This window comes from Heterodontus francisci, chromosome 44, assembly GCF_036365525.1.
Source record: "Heterodontus francisci isolate sHetFra1 chromosome 44, sHetFra1.hap1, whole genome shotgun sequence".
Lineage (NCBI taxonomy): Eukaryota > Metazoa > Chordata > Chondrichthyes > Heterodontiformes > Heterodontidae > Heterodontus > Heterodontus francisci.
In genome coordinates, this window is record NC_090414.1 from 16,870,974 (window position 1) to 16,891,255 (window position 20,282).

At 53.7% G+C, this 20,282-nt stretch overlaps 1 protein-coding gene and 1 pseudogene across 7 annotated transcripts in view; one reads left to right on the top strand and one right to left on the bottom strand.

Moving 5' to 3' along the window:
• Positions 1 to 4,624: 4,624 nt before the first annotated feature.
• LOC137355886 (maestro heat-like repeat-containing protein family member 1 pseudogene) lies at positions 4,625 to 9,583 on the top strand (annotated as a pseudogene).
• Positions 9,584 to 15,509: 5,926 nt separating this feature from the next.
• The window catches only part of LOC137355935 (RAS guanyl-releasing protein 2-like), a 74,701-nt gene continuing 69,928 nt past the window's right edge, over positions 15,510 to 20,282 (bottom strand). For all 7 annotated transcript variants that reach the window (XM_068021615.1, XM_068021608.1, XM_068021609.1 and 4 more), the window contains one exon: positions 15,510 to 18,440. The gene's annotated coding sequence lies outside the window, so the exon portion shown is untranslated. The remainder of the gene's footprint in view (positions 18,441 to 20,282) is intronic.

Below are 20,282 nucleotides of genomic sequence, written 5' to 3' on the forward strand. Positions count from 1 at the left end.
AAACTCGCAACCTCTACCAACTAGAAGGACAAGGGCAGCAAATACATGGGAACACCACCACCTGCAAGTTCCCCTCCAAGTCACACACCATCCTGACTTGGAACTATATCGGCCGTTCCTTCACTGTCTCTGGGTCAAAATCCTGGAATTCCCTTCCGAACAGCACTGTGGGTGTACCTACCCCACACGGACTGCAGTGGTTCAAGAAGGCAGCTCACCACCACCTTCTCAAGGGCAATTAGGGATGGGCAATAAATGCTGGCCTGGCCAGCGACGCCCACATCCCATGAATGAATTAAAAAAAAAAACTTTAGCTCGCTCTACCTTCATACCCTTGTAATTACCTTTTATTTAGGGTTAAAACATTAGTTTTAGACCCACACTTCTCCCTTTCAAACTGAACCTGAAATTCTAACCTGTTATGATCGCTGTAGCCTAGAGGCTCCTTTACCATGAGGTTATTGATTAAACCTATCTCATTGCACATTACCAGGTCTAGAATAGTCTGCTCCCTGGTTGACTCTGGAACATACTGCTCTAAGAAATTGTCCTGGATATGTCCCATGAACACATTTTCCAGGTTATCTTTGCCAGTCTGATCCACCCAATCTACATGTAGATTAAAGTTCTCTCCCTAAACCTCTCTGTCAAGACGCTCCTTAAAACCGACCTCTGATCACCTGTTCTAATATCTCCTTACATGGCTCAGTGTCATATTGTGTTCAGTAGCGCTCCTGTGAAGTAAGTGCCTTGGGATGTTTTAATTATGTTAAAGTTGCTCCATACATGCACGTATCTGATTGCACGTGCCTGCACCGCCATGAGAGGTTGCCTAGTGCGGTTTGAGAAAGTCATGTTTTGGACATGAGATCATGGAGGGAGGTGCACAAATCCCATTTGAGGCCAAGAGGGACTGAGGAAAACTTAAGGATGGGACAATCGAAGGTTAGAAGTGGGAGCTGTCGTTCGACCAGAAACTGCTGTTTCCCTCACCCCAGCAAAGAGCAGCTCAGGGCCTCGCAGCAGCAGGGAAGCCCAGACCTTTCAGGCCAGAGCCCTTCCCAACAGGCCCAACGTTCTCTCGTTACTTTTCAATCTGCCGAAATATCCTTAACAAGTGATGGCTTCACTTGAATATGATGCTTGTTGATGAGGCCTTGTGCAGCTTTTCTACCTCACCAGCTCTTTGTAGGTTTATGTACCACCTTTTAATCGGCATTTTATGGAATCTTTGCGGCACAGAAGGAGGCCATTCGGCCCGTTATGCTTGTGCCGGCGGTTTATGGCCTGACCTCTTTCAAGCCTTGGCGCTCTGCAGGCCGAGGTCCCTCTGTGCATGTCAACTGTGACTCACTGGGCAGTGCTGGTGCCTGAGTCACAAGGTTATGCGGACTGACAAGAGTGCTGCAGCATCTTCCCAATGAGGCGTTAAACCGAAGGGGCCCCCGCCGCCCCCCCCTCTCCGTCTGCCCTCTCAGGTCACCCAGTGGCCGCTATTGGAAGAAGATCAGGGGGGAGTTCTCCCCAGTGTCCTGGGGCCGATATTTATCCCTCAGCCCTCATTATTTAAAAAATAAATTATCTGGTCATTGCCGTTTGTGGAATCTTGCTGTGCGCAAATTGACTGCCGCGTTTCCGACATTACAACACTTCAGAAGTACTTCTCTGGCGGTGAAGAACGTTAGGGCAGCGGAAAATGTGTAACTCTTTCTCTGCTCCTTCATAAAATCTCACCCTATTTTTAATTCCAAAATTTATTGACCTCCATTAAACATTTAACATTTGATGAAAATGTTTGTAATTATTCCTTTGCCGATTCTACTTTACCAGAGAGGCCTCGGGGAAGGCCCGACGGAGGTTCACTGCATTGAGGCCTAGTTTAAAGGCTCTGTGTCCACAATGAGCTTGCAAAAGTTGGGGGCTTCTTACTCGAGAAAAGCAAAGGCTTGGTTGTGGTATTCAAAATCATGAGAAAGGGTTCGACTCGGAGACGTTTATATAACGCCTTTCACAGACTCAGGCCGTACCAAAGTGCTTTACAGCCCATGAAGTATTTTATTTTGAAGTGTGGTCTCTGTTGTAATGTAGGAATTGCGGCAGCTAACGTGCGCACAGCAAGCTCCCACAAACAGAAATGTGATAATGACCCAGATCGTCTGTTTGTAGTCATATTGGTTGAGGGATTAAATATTGGCCCCAGGACACTGGGAGAACTCCCCCCGCTCTTCAATAGTGGCCGTGGGATCTTTTATAGCCACCTGGGAGGGTAGATGGGGCCTCAGTTTAATGTCTCATCCAATAAGTGATACCTCAACACTCTCTCAGTGCTGCCCCTCCGACAAAGAACAAAGAAAATTACAGCACAGGAACAGGCCCTTCGGCCCTCCAAGCCTGCGCCGATCCAGATCCTCTATCTAAACATGTCGCCTATTTTCTAAGGGTCTGTATCTCTTTTCTTCCTGCCCATTCATGTATCTGTCTAGATACATCTTAAAAGACGCCATCGTGCCCGCATCTACCACCTCCGCTGGCAACGCGTTCCAGGCACCCACCACCCTCTGCGTAAAGAACTTTCCACGCATATCCCCCCTAAACTTTTCCCCTTTCACTTTGAACTCGTGTCCTCTAGTAATTGAATCCCCCACTCTGGGAAAAAGCCTCTTGCTATCCACCCTGTCTATACCTCTCATGATTTTGTACACCTCACAGTGCAGCACTCCCTCTGTACTGACCCTCCGACAGTGCAGCACTCCCTCTGTACTGACCCTCCGACAGTGCAGCACTCCCTCAGTACTGACCCTCCGACAGTGCAGCACTCCCTCTGTACTGACCCTCCGACAGTGCAGCACTCCCTCTCTACTGACCCTCCGACAGTGCAGCACTCTCTCTGTACTGACCCTCCGACAGTGCAGCACTCTCTCTGTACTGACCCTCCGACAGTGCAGCGCTCCCTCTGTACTGCCCCTTTGACAGTGCAGCACTCCCTCTGTACTGACCCTCTGACAGTGCAGCACTCCCTCTGTACTGACCCTCTGACAGTGCAGCACTCCCTCAGTACCGCTCCTGTAAACAGTGTGGCGCTCTCTCAGTACCGCCCCTCCGGCAGTGTGGCACTCCCTCAGTGCTGCCCCTCTGATGGTACGGCGCTCCCTCAGTCCTGGCACTGGGGCGTCAGCCCAGATTATGAAGCTCAAGTGTCTGCAATGGGGACACCAACCCACAACCTTCTGACTTTCGAGACACAGGTGAGTGGGTTGTGCCCAATGAGCCACAGCTGACAGGAAGAGCAGCAGGCAAGTGAGATACACAGCGATTAGTCCTAAATCACCTCCAAGTCTGCATAATCTTCCCCTGGTACCCGTATGTGGTAAAGGCTTTTGTGGGCCTACTCCTAAGAATATACAAAATAGGAGATGGCGTCGGCCATTCGGCCCCTTGAGCCTGTCCCGCCATTCATTAAGATCGGGGCTGATCTTCTACCTTAACTCCACTTTCCCGCCCTCGCCCTCGACTCCCTCAGTGTCCAAAAATCTCTCGATCTCAGTCTTGAATGTACTCAACGACTGAGCATCCACAGCTCCCTGGGGTAGAGAATCCCAAAGATTCACCACCGTCTTCTCCTCATCTCAGTCCGAAGTGGCCGACCCCCTTATCCTGAGAATGTGACCCCCCCGTATTCTAGACTCCAGCCAGGGGAGGGGAAACATGCCCCTCAGCATCTACCCCTGTCAAACCCTCTCAGAATTTTATACGTTTCAATGCGGCCACCTCTCATTCTTCTGAACTCCAGAGAGCGGAGGCCCAATTCTACTCAGTAAATACTTTTCGGTCCAGATTTTGGCAGAAGCAGTGTGACTGCACGACGGGGCCCACCTCTCCGCCCTCTGGGGGATTCAGCAGGCCCGACAGGGCCCCGGTGACCTCACAGTGGAGCCCATGACTCGCCAGCTCACTCCCTGGAGGGGGATGAGCCAGGCCTGAACAAACATCACAAAGCTCACAGTCAGAGGGGTGATCTCACAATGAAGACGGTCATTACAGAGAGCCGGGGGTGGGGGTGGGGGGGAGGGGGTGTGTGGGGGGTGGGGGGGGGAAGAGGAGAGGAGAGGGCGGGACACAACAAGTGCTGGGGCAGGGGAGAGAGCGAGTCGACGTACAGAAGTGAGGGACGGGCCGAGTCGAGAGTGCGGAGAAATCGAGAGTTATGCACTGCCGCCGGCTGAGGGCAACGGCCTGCAGGAGAATTCGGGGAGACCCAAACGGACGAGCAGCATAGAAGGCGGGGCGGCCTAGAGGCTTCCTAGAGAAGGTCAGGGCAAAAACTGCGCCAGAGCTGCAAACTTAAGGCAGAGGGGGGTGGGGAATGGTCGGGGAAACTAAAGGAGAACAATGGATGGGGATTTCCGAATGAGATAAAGGGGCATTTCTCATCGGTGAATCGAACCGGAACATTCTAGGGTGGTGGGACTGTGAGAGGGAAACACAGTCCTGACTGGGCCCGACAGTTGACTGGAAGATTAGCTTGTGCGGCGTAGCTGGTTGACGGTGGCCATTTTGTACCGGCCCCGCCCCTCCCTGCTGCTAAGGGTGCTGGGTATTTTGGCCCTCCCCACCCCCGCGTCCGATGGAGGTGTGCAAATTGGAGTCGTGCAAGGCTGAGGCCTCCTTGGTTGCCCTGACCGACGCGGCGTTTGACAAGGACGAGGCCGTCCGCCGGCAGATTGGCCAGTCGCTTTACGACCTGGGCTGCTACAACCCGGAGCAGGTGCTCAGCTCCTGCTTTGACTTCCTGCTCAAGCACAGCCAGCTCGTGCAAGGGCACCGCACGGTCATCCTGCAGTGCATGGAGCGGATCGTCCGCGACAACATCAACCAGATTGGCCAGCCGCTGGCCAAAAAGATCATCAACCTGGCCTCGGAGGAGATGATCAAGTCCAACGAGTCCGCCCTGAGCTGGAAGGAAGCCGCCAGCAACCTCCTGGTGGCCCTGGGCTCCAGGTTCACCGACGAGATTCTGGAGGACATCCTCCAGAAGCTGCAGCCGGGCATCCTCCCGCAGTTCTTCGTGGTGCAGACGCTGGCCAATCTCTCGGTGGCCAACGTGCACGGCATCGTGCCCTACCTCACCACCACCTTGCAGACCATGCTGCCCATGCTGCCCTTGATCAAGCAGGACAACATGAAGTGGGTGTTCACCTCGGCCATGGGCCTCTTCAGCAAGAGCATCCTGGAGTACCTCGCGACGGTCGACAAGGCCGCCAAGCCCAGCCTGACCAAGGACATGTTCTCCCCGGAGATCTACGCGGCCTACAAGATCCTGTTCAGCAGCTGGCTGCGCAACAAGGACGGCAAGCTTCGGACGGCCATCGTCGTGGCCTTGAGCTACATGGTCCACCTGCTGCCCACCGACAGGATGGAGGAGGAGCTGCCCCGCTTCGTCTCGGGCATCCTGGCCCTCTACAAGAAGCGCTGCGAGCCTTTCTACATCACCCAGTGCCTGCGCAACATCCTGGAGACGGCGGTGGAGATCACCAGCCACATGCCCGAGACGCAGATGGACAGCCTGCTCCCTCAGCTCCACCACCAGATCTGCATCCCGGTCGACTACAAGGACGAGCTCAGCTGGAAGAACCACAACGAGGTGCTGCAGTGCTTCAGCATCCTGTCGCACGTCTCCATCGACGGCCTCACCAAGTTCCTGCTGCAGAAACTGGCCAGCAACAACGAGAAGGTCCGCATCGGGACGCTGACGGTGCTGAACCACATCATCAGCAGCGGCTTCAAGCCCCTGGAGAGCAAGAAGGCCCTCATTGTGAGCGGCATGAAGCAGTCCCTGCAGGACAATGACAACAAGGTCAAGAAAATGACAGCGCAGGTCATCAGCACGATGGGGGAGCACGGCTACCTGCAGCTGGAAGGGGGGCTCGTACTGGTGGACTTCCTCATCCAACAGTGCGGCTTGATGCCCGAGGAAGGGTCATCGCGCCTCCAGGTCGAGGACTGGGACGGCGTCCGGGACGAGGACCTGAAGGAGCTGTGCGAGGGGATCATGGGCTTCCTCGTCACGCTGGACAAGATGGACGATGTCCTGTGGCCGTTTCTACTGGAGTTTGTCACCCCCATCCAGCACACCAACGCCCTGGCGATGATCTGTAAGAGCCTGCAACACGTGGGCGCCAAGAAACGGCGGAATGGCCTCCAGGACGTCATGCTCAACTACAATGAGAGGCTGGGCCTTCCCAAGCCTCACACTTTGCTGGCGCGCCTGCTGGCCGTGTCCGCCCTGCCCTACGTGGGGCAGGGCCGGGGCGTGGCGGCCTTAATGCTCCTGCAGGTCCTTAGTCCAAACATCCACGCCGAGGTGGTGAAATTGTGGGACGAGGAGCTGCCCCAACTGGTTCAGTTCCTGGCCGAGAACAAGGAGGACGCGTTGCCCCAAAAGCTGTGGGAGGACAAACTCTTCTTCTTCCTGTCTCGGACGCTGGAGACCATCACCGACGAGAAGTGGACCTGGCAACTGAGCGAGGAGATGACCAGGCACATCCACAGCTACCACAGCTTCCCCAAGGAGAAGGCGTTCCTCTACAAGTGCGTGGGCATCGTGCTCGGGCAGACCAACAACAAGGATGTGATCAACAATGAGCTCCAGGAGATGCTCCTCAGTGTCCAGCACAACGAGGCGCTGGAGCGAGAAGGCCTGGCCACGGGCATCGGCTTCTGTGCCATGACCCACCTGGACGACACACTGGCCAAGCTGGACGACTTTGTCAAGATGGACATTGTGAAGAAGACGGCCAGCTTTTTCAACATCCTGAAGGAGAAGTTGGATGGCGACATGGAGCGGGTGAAGAGCACTCTGATCCTCTGCTATGGCTACGTGGCCCTCTACGCCCCCGAGGGCCTCATTCTGCAGAGAATCGAGATCCACATCCTTGACCACATCATCAACCTCTCCAACACCAAGGTCCTCGGCATAAAGGTCGAGACCAAGGACCTGATGATCAAGCTGACCTTGATTAAAGCCGTGACGCTCATCGCCAAGTCCGTCTATGCCAACAAGGGCAAGCACACGTTCAAATTCACCCGGAGGGAGGAGGTGCTCTCCTACATGCAGGACCTCATCGCGGGCGAGCCCAAGGCCCACCTGAAGACGCGGGTCCGGCAGTCGGCCATCAACGCCTGCATGCACCTCATCAAACTGGAGCCCCGGCTCAACGAGATGGAATCGTCCGAGCTGATCCGCATCTGCCTGGAGGCCGTCTTCAGCTTTCTGCCCTTGGACAGCGAGAAGCGGAAGGAGAACAGGAAGCTGAGGGAGCGCGAGGTCCTCCACAGCGAGACGATCGCGGCCCTGCACGAGCTCCTCAAGGAGCTCCTGAGCCAGAACCTCACCTCTGACGGCCTGGAGTTCCTCTTTAAGCACATGCAGGATTGGCTGGTCTCGACCAAAGACCATGAGCGCGAGCGGGCCATGGAGACCGTGCTGTCCCTGCTCAGCTTCTACCGCGAGAAGTTCAAGATGGTCAACGTCAGCAACTTCCACACTCTGGGGGTGCTGGTGGGCCGCATTGTGCCCCGGTGTGCCGACCCTATGCTCACCATTCGCTACATGGCCATGGACAGCCTGCACACCCTGCTCTACATTCAGGTGCGCTACGAGGGCTGCGTCATCAACCAAACGGACAACCTGGTGGAGCACCTGAGGAACATCAAGGAGCAGCTGCAGAACCCCGACAGCCACATCCTCTTCCAGATCTGCTACGACATCGCCAAGGTCATCTCCAACAAGCTGCCCAAGAACCAGCTCCCCTCGCTGCTCTTCACCCTCTTCGAGGGGCTGTCCGACTACCACGCCACCTGCTCCAGCGCCACCTCCGTGGTGATGAGCACCCTGGTCAGGAAGGACGGCGACGCCCTGAAGGACCACATCCCCGAGATTCTCAGCCACCTGCAGTCGCGCATGCAGAGCATCACCCTGGAGCAGGTCCGCTTCTCCGTCATCCACTTCATCTCCATCCTGACCTCCCTGTGCATGCCAAACGTCATGTCCTACCTGCTGTTCCGCCCCCTCCCCTACGACAAGTACACCAGCTCCATCTGGCAGTCGCTGGCTCGGGAGGTCAAGCTGGCCACCACCACCATCGACTACCTGGTGGGCAAGCTCAACGACTACCTGTCCCACGAGGAGAGGAAAGACGCTCTGACCAGGAGGCCCCCCACCACGGGCACGTCGGAGACTGTGGCCGTTATCTACGCCCTGAACGAGATGATATCCAACCCAGAGTCTGTGGACGCCGTGGTCAACCTCTACCCGAAACTGTTTGGCACGCTGCTGCTCTACCTGAGCTTCATCGTCAGCGAGAAGATGGCCGAGGTCCAGGGGAAGAGCACATCTAAGAGGAAGAAGCTGTCCCTCCAGCTGCAGAACGCGCCGAACGTCAACATCTGGGATTCGTCGGTGGAGGTGTTGAAAATGATGCTGGTCCGGGGCCAGACCGAGGAGTTGGTCAACTTGATGGAGGACGAAGGAGGGTGGGACCTGATGAAGACCACGGAGGACCACCAGCGCGGCGTGGCCCTTCTGGCCAAGGCTGCGAGCCAGCACAGCACCTTGCACCTGGCGGACACCGTCCGTTTCCTGGTGCCCATCCTGCACAACATGCACGAGCACCAGCGGGTGACAGTGGCCGTCTTTTTCGGGGAGCTGCTGGCCACCCCCGTGGTGCAGGAGCTGAAGGTCACCGAGACCCTGGTGAACAGCCTGCTGCGGAGCCTGGACGACGTGTCGCCCACCGTCCACTGGCTCTCCATCCGCGGCCTGGGCAACCTGGCGCTCGGGGCCCCCCAGAAGATCCCGAGTTACGCGGAGAAGCTGCTGGCCGCCATGGTGGGCGGGATGGATGAGAAGACAGAGCTGAACGACCTCATCGTCCTGGAGGCCATGGCGGGCCTGTCCAAGGTGCTGGTCCAGCTGGACGAGGGAGACGTGCGGCCCGTTCTGCCCAGCATCATCTCGGCCATCCAGCCCTTCTTCGAGAACGAGAACGAGAAGCTGCGGGCGGCCGCTTTCACCGTGTTTGGCAGCCTCTCCCGCTTCAGCAACAGCAACTCCAAGCCAGTCTTTCTGGAGCATGTCCACTCCAGTCTGGTCAGCCTGCTCCTCCACCTCAACGACAGCAGCCCTGATGTAACTCGGGCCTGTAAAACCGTCCTCCAGCTGGTGGGCCCTCACCTGTGCTCGGACAACATCTGCGCCATCTTCCAGACCGACCTGCTGGAGCAGGCCAACCTGCGCTACTGGGACTTCATCAGCGAGCTGACCAAACTGATTGTCAGCGATTTCCCGGACAAGACCAGCCTCTACCTCACCAACAGCATATCCTTCTTCAAGAGCATGCTGCCCGAAATCCGGGGCAACGCCGTCATCCTGGCCGGCTTCTTGCTCCAGAACCTGCCCAAGGAGTACGTGGAGGCGAGCACGGACGAGAACGTGTGCGTCGCCATCATCATGATGCTGCATGATGTCTCGCCCTGCGTCCGCATCAAAGCCGCCAAGGTGCTGGGTCTCCACCGGGGCTTTTAGCCAGTCCGCCCGGCGACCAGAGATCGAAGACTATTATTGAAGTTCGGAGCCCCCTTATCCTGTTCCCGCCGAGTCCTCTGACCCTCCCGATCCCAAGGGGCAAGAGCCGGAACGCCAGCCGGTTTTGATCGGAACGTTGCAAACTTGAGGCAGACTCCTCGCAGTGGGGCAGTTGCCATGGAGGCCCCCTCAGCCAACCCAGACACGTCTGACAAGCATCTAGTGCATGTAGAGTTAATAAAGGCAAGGTTACGCAGAGCCGGGGCAAAGCGTATTCATTTATCGGCCTATGCGACCTCCCCACCTGCCCCCACTTGGCCCCGGTCTGGTGCTCACATGACCCAAGGGGTGAAAGGAGGCCATGGGGGGGCGGGCGCGGGGGGGGGGGGAGGTTCACTCCAGTGATGCACAGAATGGCCCCCAGTGAGCTGCTAGTGTGGGGAAGGTGGTGGGACGACAAGGGTTGAGTTGGGACGAAGGACCCCAGGCTGCTCGACTATCACAGGGGGCAACTGGAAGCTGGGGGAGGAGGGCCTTACCCGTGTCGGGTTTCAAGGGGGAGATAGCACAACCGGGGGCAAAATGGTGACGGCACAGTTGGAGCCTCTTTCGGCACCTGGGTGGTCTCCTTGTTCGGGCGTAGGCGGTGGATGGGAGGGGTCCAGTTCTCTTCCAGAGGGATGGACGAGACCTTCCTCATTTTTATCCGAGGAAGAGGAGGAGGCCATTCAGCCCCTCAAACCTCTTCTGCCATTCAGTTAGATCACGGTTGATCTGTATCTTAGCCCCAGCTGGCTCTCTGCAGCTATCTGAGTCCTTGGTGGGGTGCAGGGTGGGGGTGCGAATTTTTAGTCCAGCCACTTTGCCACCAGTTCCCTGGGCCTTTAAGCCAGCAGGGACAACGTTCGTATGTTCGTAATGTGCATTAATATAGCACCTTTACCATCCCAAGGTGCTTATCGCTCTGCCCATCTCCCGAAATAGTTCCGGCGCACTTCACGAGAAGCCTACTTGTGCAGGGCAGTCGCTCCCTGTTGCTGGGTCAACTGAGGCTGGTTGATTTTTGTTTTCTGCTGGGTAGAGGGGGTATGAAGGGTTATTGAAGGGGGGGGTTGTGTGGGGGGGGGGGTACATAATGGCCAAGGGTCTAATCGAATGGCGGAACCGTCCCGAGGGGCTGAACAGCCGAGTAGCTGTTCCTATGTTAAGTGGTGAAATGTGGACGCCTCAGTGCACAGCAAGATCCCACATGGAGCAAAACAGTGGTGAGCGGGCGCCTCCTCTGCTTTTGGTGCTTTTGCGGGGGAGCGGGAAGAGGAGCGTTGGCCCAGATCAGTGCGAGAACTCTTCCGGTCCTTTAAGGTCCAAACAGCTTGGGGCAGAGGGGATACCGACCCGCGGGGAGGATGCCGCTCCCTCAGATCTGTTGGCCTCGAGGGTTTGGCTCGAGGTCACAGCCTTGCACCAGGGCGACTGCTCCCAGGGTTGCTGTAGTTACTAATCAAACCCTTCCTCTGCCTCGTCATTCCATTCACTGGGAATTCCGGAGTGTGACGCCTCCGTCTGGGGGTGGGGGGGTGGGGGGGGTGGTGAAAATCACGGTTGGTCATATTCTGGGGGCTAGTGTGCAATTACTGCAACAATTATTAAATTGCTCAGTTGTACAAGACCACCCGGGTATAACACGACGTTGAATTGAGATGCAATTAAGCAGGAGCGATAATCCCCCTCAAACTGTGGGGAGGTGGTCTCCGATCCAGGGTTACCTTTGACCTGTGACATCGTGTCACCAGGCGCATGAACCCTCGGACCTCTAAAGCTCTCGAAGCCACGCACTTGAAGTGGTTTCCGTGTCTACGAAAAGCAGGAAGTGGGTTGTCGGTTGGGTTGAGGTGAGCCCCCGCACTCCCCCCCCTCCCCAAGCAGGACGTCAGGAGCCGCAGGACTGCCTCAGAGGGGTAAGCGACAGCGGGAGAAACGTGAACAGATCTCCAAACGGGGGCGACGCCTCGTCGGAGGAAGGACAGGAGAGTCATTCACGCTAACCTGGTATCGAAAACAGCCGTTGCATCCTCCACCATCCCCAGGCCACGTAAAAGATCCCACTATTGGAGGAAGAGCAGGGTGGGAGGAGAAGGGCGTTCTCCGATGTGGTCATTTATCACTTTGCTGCTTGTGGGATCTTGCTGTGTGCAAATTGGCTGCTGCGCTTCCCTCATTACAACATTACAACGCTTCAAAAGGGCTTCATTGGCCGTTGAAGCACTTTGGGATGTCCTGAGGTTGTGAAAGGGGCTATAGAAATGCAAGTCTTCCCCAGTAAAGGGCACCAAGAGAAAAGCTGGTGGTTTTTTTTAAATATAATTCTTTCAAGGGATGTATGTGGGCATTGCCCATCCCTAATTGCCCTTGAACTGAGTGGCGTCCTGGGCAATGCACAGCTGTGGGTCTAGAGTCGCATGTAGGCCAGACCAGCTACAGATGGCCGATTTCCTTCCTTAAAGGGCATTAGTGAACCAGATGAGTTTTTATGACAATCAGTGATAGTTTCATGGTACCATTATTGAGACTAGCTTTCAATTCCAGACTTTTGTTAATTAATTGACTTTAAATATCGCCAACTGCTGTGGTGGGATTTGAACCCATACCATTAGGTTTGTTTTTAGGATTATTATTTCCACAATATTACTACTACACCACCACCTTATTACCACTTCACTTCTATTAAATCTCCCCTCAATCTCCTTTTTCCTAAGGAGAAAAAAACCCGAGCTTTTCCAACCTAACTTTGTAACTAAAATGCCCCATCCCTGGAACCATTCCGGTAAATCTCATTTGCAGCCTCACAAGGACCCTCACATCCTTTCTGAAGTGCGGTGACCAAAACTGGACTCAATACTCCAGTTGGGGCCGAACCAGAGCTTTATAAAGGTTCAGCGTAACTTCCCTGCTTTTGTACTCAATGCTGGATCCCACGTGCTTCATTAACCACTCTCTCAATATGTCCTGCCACCTTCAAAGATCGAGGCACATGCAACCCCCAGGTCCCTCTGTCCCTGCACACTCTTTAGAACTGTGCCATTAAGCATATATTGCCTCTCCCTATCCCTTCTGCCAAAATGCATCACCTCACATTTGTCAGTATTAAATTCCATCTGCCGCCTCTCTGCCCATTCTAGCCTTTCACTGTCCTGTTGCAGGCAATTCATATCATCCTCACTGTTTGATATCCTCTGGCATCGATTACGAGGGAGTCAGTAAACACTGGGATGGTACCAGTAGATAGGAAACAGGATAATGTGTTAGAACTAGCAGAGACCTGCAAAGCGTTTGCTGTCATAGTAATATCTTTAATATTGTTTAGATACAGGATTTCCAGTTATCCTTTCACCCAAGACTTTAACAGAAGCAAAACGTCTCGCTCTGAAAACAGCGACACGGCATTGCCATGTGCAGAAATAGGCTTCGGAATATAAAGTTGAAAGGCAGGTTTACATTTGACGGGCTCAATGTTAATTCGAGGAATAAACACTCCATTTCCTTGAAACCCGCCTGTTATAATTTCATCATCGGGAGAAAACAGTTTCCTACATACCAATTGTTACAGACACATGGTGCGAGGTGGGTGGTTCCCACTGTTCAACGCTCCACCTGACCGCTGCAAGTGTTTTGTTATTAGGGTTTAACCCCCTTGCTGTTGTATTTTTCAAATAAACAGACAGAGGCCGGGGTTTTCTGTCGGTTTAAAAAAACTCCAGAAAATCAATTGTTTATCGATCAAGATGCCTTATCCCGAAATTGCCGCAACCGCACCCGCTCACGCATTCGCTCGCGTGCACACACGCATGCGCGAGACAGATAGAGAGGGGGGAATAGGGAAAGTGATTTTTAGTGGGCAGGAGGTCACGATAAACCTGTTGAATCCTCTTGGCAATCAGATTCTCAATTGGTGCAGGCCTGAGATGATTGTAGAGTCCTCTCGGGATTGAAGGTTCAGTTGAGGACGATGGGTCACTTCTAGCTCTCACTGCTGTATAATGCAGATGTACGGTGGTTCTACAGCGGGGCACATGCGTTCTGGCTTGTTGGAAAACAAGCAGTTGGGATCTTGCTTCTCTCTCTCTCTCTGGCTGTCTTTCTTTAAGGTGAAGTTGTGTTACTTCTCACCTAGTAGGAGACATTCTCCTCTCCTCCCCATGGCGATCGCACAATGGCCCAGGGCGTGGCTACTTCACACTTCCTTTGTTTCAGAAGCAGACATTCAATTCTGGAATGTCTTAGGAGGGGGCGCGATTGACACCTCTCAGCTTTGAAGATTTGTCCTTTGTTCTTGTCAGACAATTTGAATACACAAAGGGCCAATCCCCTTTTCTTAGGTGGCCATCTTGGGAGCATTGTTCACTTTTTAAAATAAAGGTTCATTTTAAAAAGACAAAGTAAATTTTTCATAACTCGTATCATCGCACTTATGGTGTGCGTGACACAATCTTGTCCCAGGACAAAGTCCCTGTTTAGGATTCGAGTTTTGTAGCAACATTATAACTGTTCCATCCTTGAGTCTACGTTTGTGCAGTTGAATGTCTATTGGAGTTAGACTCTGTAGAAACTATGGAGGGTATGTCATCTATAAAATCAGCACTGATACATTCTTTTAATTTACCCGACAGTTTTTCTAAAATGTTTTCTTTCTAGCATGAAGATTGGATTTCAAATAATAAGTTGTATGAAAGAAATAACTGCCCCCGCCATTTTGCAAGAGGACTCAATCACGAGAGGACTCTACAATCATCTCAGGCCTGCACCAATTGAGAATCTGATTGCCAAGAGGATTCAACAGGTTTATCGTGACCTCCTGCCCACTAAAAATCACTTTCCCTATTCCCCCCTCTCTATCTGTCTCGCGCATGCGTGTGTGCACGCGAGCGAATGCGTGAGCGGGTGCGGTTGCGACAATTTCGGGATAAGGCATCTTGATCGATAAACAATTGATGTTCTGGAGTTTTTTTAAACCAACAGAAAACCCGGCCTCTGTCTGTTTATTTGAAAAATACAACAGCAAGGGGGTTAAACCCTAATAACAAAACACTTGCATCCCATCCACCCCTCCCATGCCATCCCTATCAATCCCATCCCATCCCTCACGGAAACCATCTCTTCCAGCCAGGGTAACTTTGTTGTTGGGCTCCCTTTGGCTTCCACTCCATTTCGCTCTCCATTAATCGTGCACCCCTATTGGCAGCCGCACGTGCGTCAGGCACTCCAGTCCTCCGAGCGCCCGCCAGGTAACGCCCAAATGAACCCACCGTCAGACGCACCCCTCAAACTGACCGATCAAAAACAGGCCGGACAGAAAACAACCGAGTATTATTATAGATGAGAAAGAGGACAGACGTCATCAGGGATAGATCCATCAGCCTTCACTCCGTCCCAAAGCAAAATAACGGGATTGGTTATTCGAGTCGCCGGCCTCTGGTTGGACAAATCCCTGGAGGTTTTATCACATGACCTGGTGCTGCCAGCCACCCCTCCCCCCTGCTCTCTCGCCATTGGTCAGCCAACACATTGCCCATGACATCCCTCGGCCAATCGGAAGGCCGACTGGGTAACGCTTGACTCTCAAATCTTTCTCCCAAGCTTTTGTTGTAATCAATAGACGGAAGTGTTGGAAGAGAATTATATTTGTCGAGCCCCGCGTCATTTGTCTCCTGGGTCCCAGAAAATAGTCTTCAATTTGAAGAGACTCCGAATTCCGGAGGCAATCCCATTGCGCACCAGGAGTCAAACTGAGGATTATCTGTACAATACTCTGGTGAAGAGAGCTCACTTTGGCTGTCGGGTTGCTATCAATAGCTGTGCGGGTGCACAGTCTGCAGCTCGCTGAGAGGGCGAGCTTCTTATCTCTTTTAAGAACGAGAGACACAGAGGATCAAAAGCTGTCGATATTTTATTAAAATGTTTGCTTGCTCATTAACACAGCTCAAATCGTGGCATCTCGCCTGATAATAGGCCTGAGGCCTGAGGCCTGTTCCAAGGCCAGAGAATTTTCCGGCCGATATTCAAAGCCAGACTCCTCGAGTCTCGCCCTGACCGCAGATAAAGAAAATGTTCACACTGTACATGTGTCCCTATTCGCAGACGATGATGGCGGCGCAACGGGTTCAAAGGTCAAAGTTCATCCCCGCAGAACAAAAGACAGGCTCACAATTCAGGCCCAGAGTTCTCCCCCCTGACACACTTCAGCCTCAGGAACTCAAATAAAATAGATGCACCGGGAAGACTTTAGACATTATAAAAAAAGGGGTGGGTGGGTGAGTGAGGTGCAAGGAGTGGAGGGGCTACAATTGAGAAATTTCGGGGGGCGGGGGCGGTGGTGAGAAGTATTGTGTCCAATTGTATAGGCAACACACTTTAGGAAGGGTGTGAAGGCCTCGGAGAGGGTGCGGAGGAGATTTACCAGAATGGGACCAGGGATGAGGGACTTCAGTTAATGTGGAGAGACTGGAGAAGCTGGGATTGTTCTCCTTAGAGCAGAGAAGGTTAAGGGGAGATTTAATAGAGGCGTTCAGAATCAAGAAGGGTTTCGACATAGTAAATAAGGAGAAACTATTACCAGTGTCTGGAGGGTGGGTAACCAGAGGGACACAGATTTAGGATAATTGGAAAAAGAACCAGAGGGGGATACAAGTCCTCCCACACTAGGGATCATCTCTGCGTCTACATGCCTGGTTCTTTTAACTAAAGGGAGCGACTGAAGGCCGCAGGCTCTCACTGTTGACCTCCTCCCCACACCGAGCCTCACCTCAGACTTGTACAGCGGGTCCAGGAGCAACTGGAAGACTTTAGACATTGTCCCTCCCGCACCCCCCTGCAAGCGTTACCTGGGTTTAATTGGAAACCCAGCGATTGACAATCCTTGGATTCCCTTCTGCTGTCCAAGGTTAAACAAAGACACCCCCCCCCCCGAGGAGCAAGTAGCCTATTGTGATACGAAGACCCCAGGCTTTCAATCTACTCAACACTCAGGAAATGGAGACCACCCCCATGCCAATGGCTCATCTCAATACTCTAAATATGGCTTGAACAGGGCGATTTATTACAACCAGAGGGACCATCCCTCACCCCAGAGCCGAACTGTTGGCCTGTCACCATGGTAACGGCCTCCATTTTGTTTACACTATAATTCAATTGAGGGGGGAAAATCACCCGCAATCAAACATATAATTAGCAACTTAAGGGAAATGACAAAGTATAAATACAAATGGGTAAGTTGGGATTGTCCAAACCCCCTCCCCAGTTTCCGTGGTGACAAGCTCCTTCCCCTAGTCTGATAAGGGCCTGATTTCTAATGCAGCGCCCTAAAGAGCCACACGTTTGGAGAGAGATCAACTGGATGGAAAATGTTATCGGCCTCCCTCCCCGCCTAATTCCACCATTGCCAGCACCTCTTCCTGCGGTGTCGTGGCGGGCTGTTCAACTGTGGAAGGCTTCACACACGTGAACCTTCTAGAAAGGATCGTGGGGTGGACTGCCATCGGACACAGATCGGGACCCCGCCTGCTATAACCTTCCTCCTCCATTGCTCTTGAATCCTTATCTCAAGGCCCACTGCACCCTTTACAACGCCCATCCCTGCCTCACCCCCACCTCTCTCGACTCCTGCACTGCGGCTAAACTATCAGACTGCTCATCCGACATCCAGTACTGGATGAGCTAGAATTTCCTCCAATTGAATAGTGGGAAGACCGAAGCCATTACCAGGTAACGAAGGCATGGATGAGGGTTTCAGCAGCAGATGAGCTGAGGCAGGGGGGTGGAGTTACGGAGGTGGGAATAGGCGGTCTTATTGACGGCACGGATATGTAGTCGGAAGCTCATCTCGAGGTCCAATATTCCGATGCACCCCCGGCTGGTCTCCCATATTCCACCCTCCGTAAACTTGAGGTCATCCAAAATTCTCCTGCCCGTGTCCTAACTTGCACCGAGTCCCGTGCACCCATCACCGCCCCCCCCCCCCCCCTCCACTGTGCTCCCTGACCTACACTGGTTCCTGGGCGGGCAACGCCTCGATTTTAAAATTCTCATCCTTGCCTCCTCGTCCCCCCCCTGCCCCCTCCCTATCTCTGTCACCTCCTCCAGCCCCCACAACCCTCTGAGATCTCTGCGCTCCTCCATTTCCGCCCTCTTGTCCATCCCCCCGATTTCCCATCGCTCCACCATTGGCGGCCGTGCCTTCAGCTGCCCTGGGGGGCCCTAAACTCTGGAATTCCCTCCCTAAACCTCTCCACCTCTCTCTCTCCTCCTTTAAGACGCTCCTTAAAAACCGACCTCTTTGACCGAGCTTTTGGTTATCTGTCCCTAATATCTCCTTAAGTGGCTCATTGTTAATTTTAGTTTGATAACACTACTTGGATGCACATTGGGACCTCTTTTACCATGTTTAAGAGGCGCCATATAAGTTGTTGCCATTATCTGGGGCCAATTCGTGACCAATGGGGGATAAGGAGGAACGCTCTCCAAGGCCCCCCACATCACTGTGCTCAGAGCAGGAGAATTGTCTACTAAACTAACAGTGGAGCCATGCTTCGGCGGACCACAATGGCGGCTCCGGTGGCTGATTTAGATCAGCCAGCATCTCCGAGTTCTTCCCCCCCCCCCTCCACAACCACTGCCATCCCCTCTTCCTCCACGCAGGGCACCATCCCAGTCCCCCAGCTGAGGCCTTCGATTCATCGATATTGTCCCCACCCACCCCAAGCCCCGCCCCCAGCGAGCGTCAGTCTGGGAGGGGCGGAGTCACAGCCCGTTTCAAGTGCAGGAGATGTCGGATGGTCCCGTTCAGTCTCTTCACAATTGGAGCCTGCAAAATATGGGGGAAGATGTGAAGTGGGATCGAAAACACTCCCAGGACAGGTACAGCACGGGGTTAGATACAGAGTAAAGCTCCCTCTACACTGTCCCCATCAAACACTAAAAAAAAACGGGGTTTAGATACAGAGTAAAGCTCCCTCGACACTGTCCCCATCAAACACTCCCAGGACAGGTACAGCACTGGGGTTGGCTGCTGTCTAATTGGGGTGTTGACTGCTGATTGCAGCAACGAGCCTCAGCTGAAAGTGCGAGTGGCAGTTGGAGGTTGCTGAGGTGGAAAGAGGAGCTAGACTGAGCAGTGGAAAGCTTCAACAACAATCACTATGAAAGAGTAGAAAGAGACTTTTTTGTTGGAAACAAAGCTTTGTCTGGAGGTGGGTGCTGAACACCAGTAATTTACTTTGGACTGTTGGGGGAGGAACAAGTGGCTAGAACAACAAGGGGTGGGGCTGCCAATTCAACAGGAATCTGTGCTGCTGCACAAGCACACAGGGAAGCTCCCTCCCCACCCCAATTGCCAAGCCTGGGTCAGCTGAAGCTGCCCGGCTAAACAGACAGAAGGGGATAGATAGCGCCTGGGCAGCTTCAGCTGACCCAGGTGAAGACGCCTCCCCCAACCAGAAGACCAAGTGCAAAGACTGTTTTAAGTGTGCTGTGAGCACCACCTCCAGAAAGCAAGTCATCCCTTACAGCCTGTCTTTACCTCTCCTCTATTACCTCAGCCTCTCCACTAACCTGTTGTTTGTTTTTAATACATATTCAATATTTTCTGTGAATCTCTGATATTTAGTGTGCAAGCCCACAATTTGGGGTGGGTTTAGCTCAGTGGTTAGCAACGCAGCCTCACAGCTCCAGCGACCCGGGTTCAATTCCGGGTACTGCCTGTGTGGAGTTTGCAAGTTCTCCCTGTGTCTGCGTGGGTTTTCTCCAGGTGCTCCGGTTTCCTCCCACATGCCAAAGACTTGCAGGTTGATAGGTAAATTGGCCATTATAAATTGCCCCTAGTGTAGGTCGGTGGTAGGGAAATATAGGGACAGGTGGGGATGTGGTAGGAATATGGAATTAGTGTAGAATTAGTATAAATGGGTGGTTGATGGTCGGCACAGACTCGGTGGGCTGAAGGGCCTGTTTCAGTGCTGTATCTCTAAACTAAACTAAACTTAGACCCATGGCAAGCCCTTCATCACCGGTGGCGGGGCCCTCTACAACCTACGCAGCTGCAGCCTCTGTGGTTGCCCACGTGGCCCCTTCACCCTTTAAATTGCTAACATCCAGCCATGGGGTGAAGAGCTATCCCCACCCCAACATGTCTATTGAGGCCTGCGTAAAGGCAATGGCCGAGGTTGTCGGCCCCTCGGCCATTGTGGCGGCCTCAAAGATGTACGGGAAGGCTGTGTTCTTTTTGAAGACCAAGAGCGGGCCGTGTCCCTGGCCCTGAGTAAAGGGCTCACTGTGGGGGGGACCTTCCTGCCGGTGGACCCCCTGGAGGCCACTGCGCAGCGGATAATGCTATCCAACGTCCCACCCTTCATTCCCAGTGAGCTCCTCCTCCCCCACCTGCACCATCTGGGGGAGGTAAGGTCGGAGATCACCCCAGTCCGGCTTGGTCTTCGGGAGCACAGCCTTCGACATGTCTACTCCTTCCGCCGCCAGCTATTTGTGCAGCTGGCGCGGGAGGAGGTCTTGGAGAGCCACTTCAGTGCGGAGTTCCAGGGGACGGCCTACCACATCTTCTGGACCTTGGACGGGGCACGGTGCCATGTCTGCAAGGGGGTGGGGCATGTTCGTAAGAACTGCCCCAACCTCCCAGCCGCCATCTCCACCTCGGCGG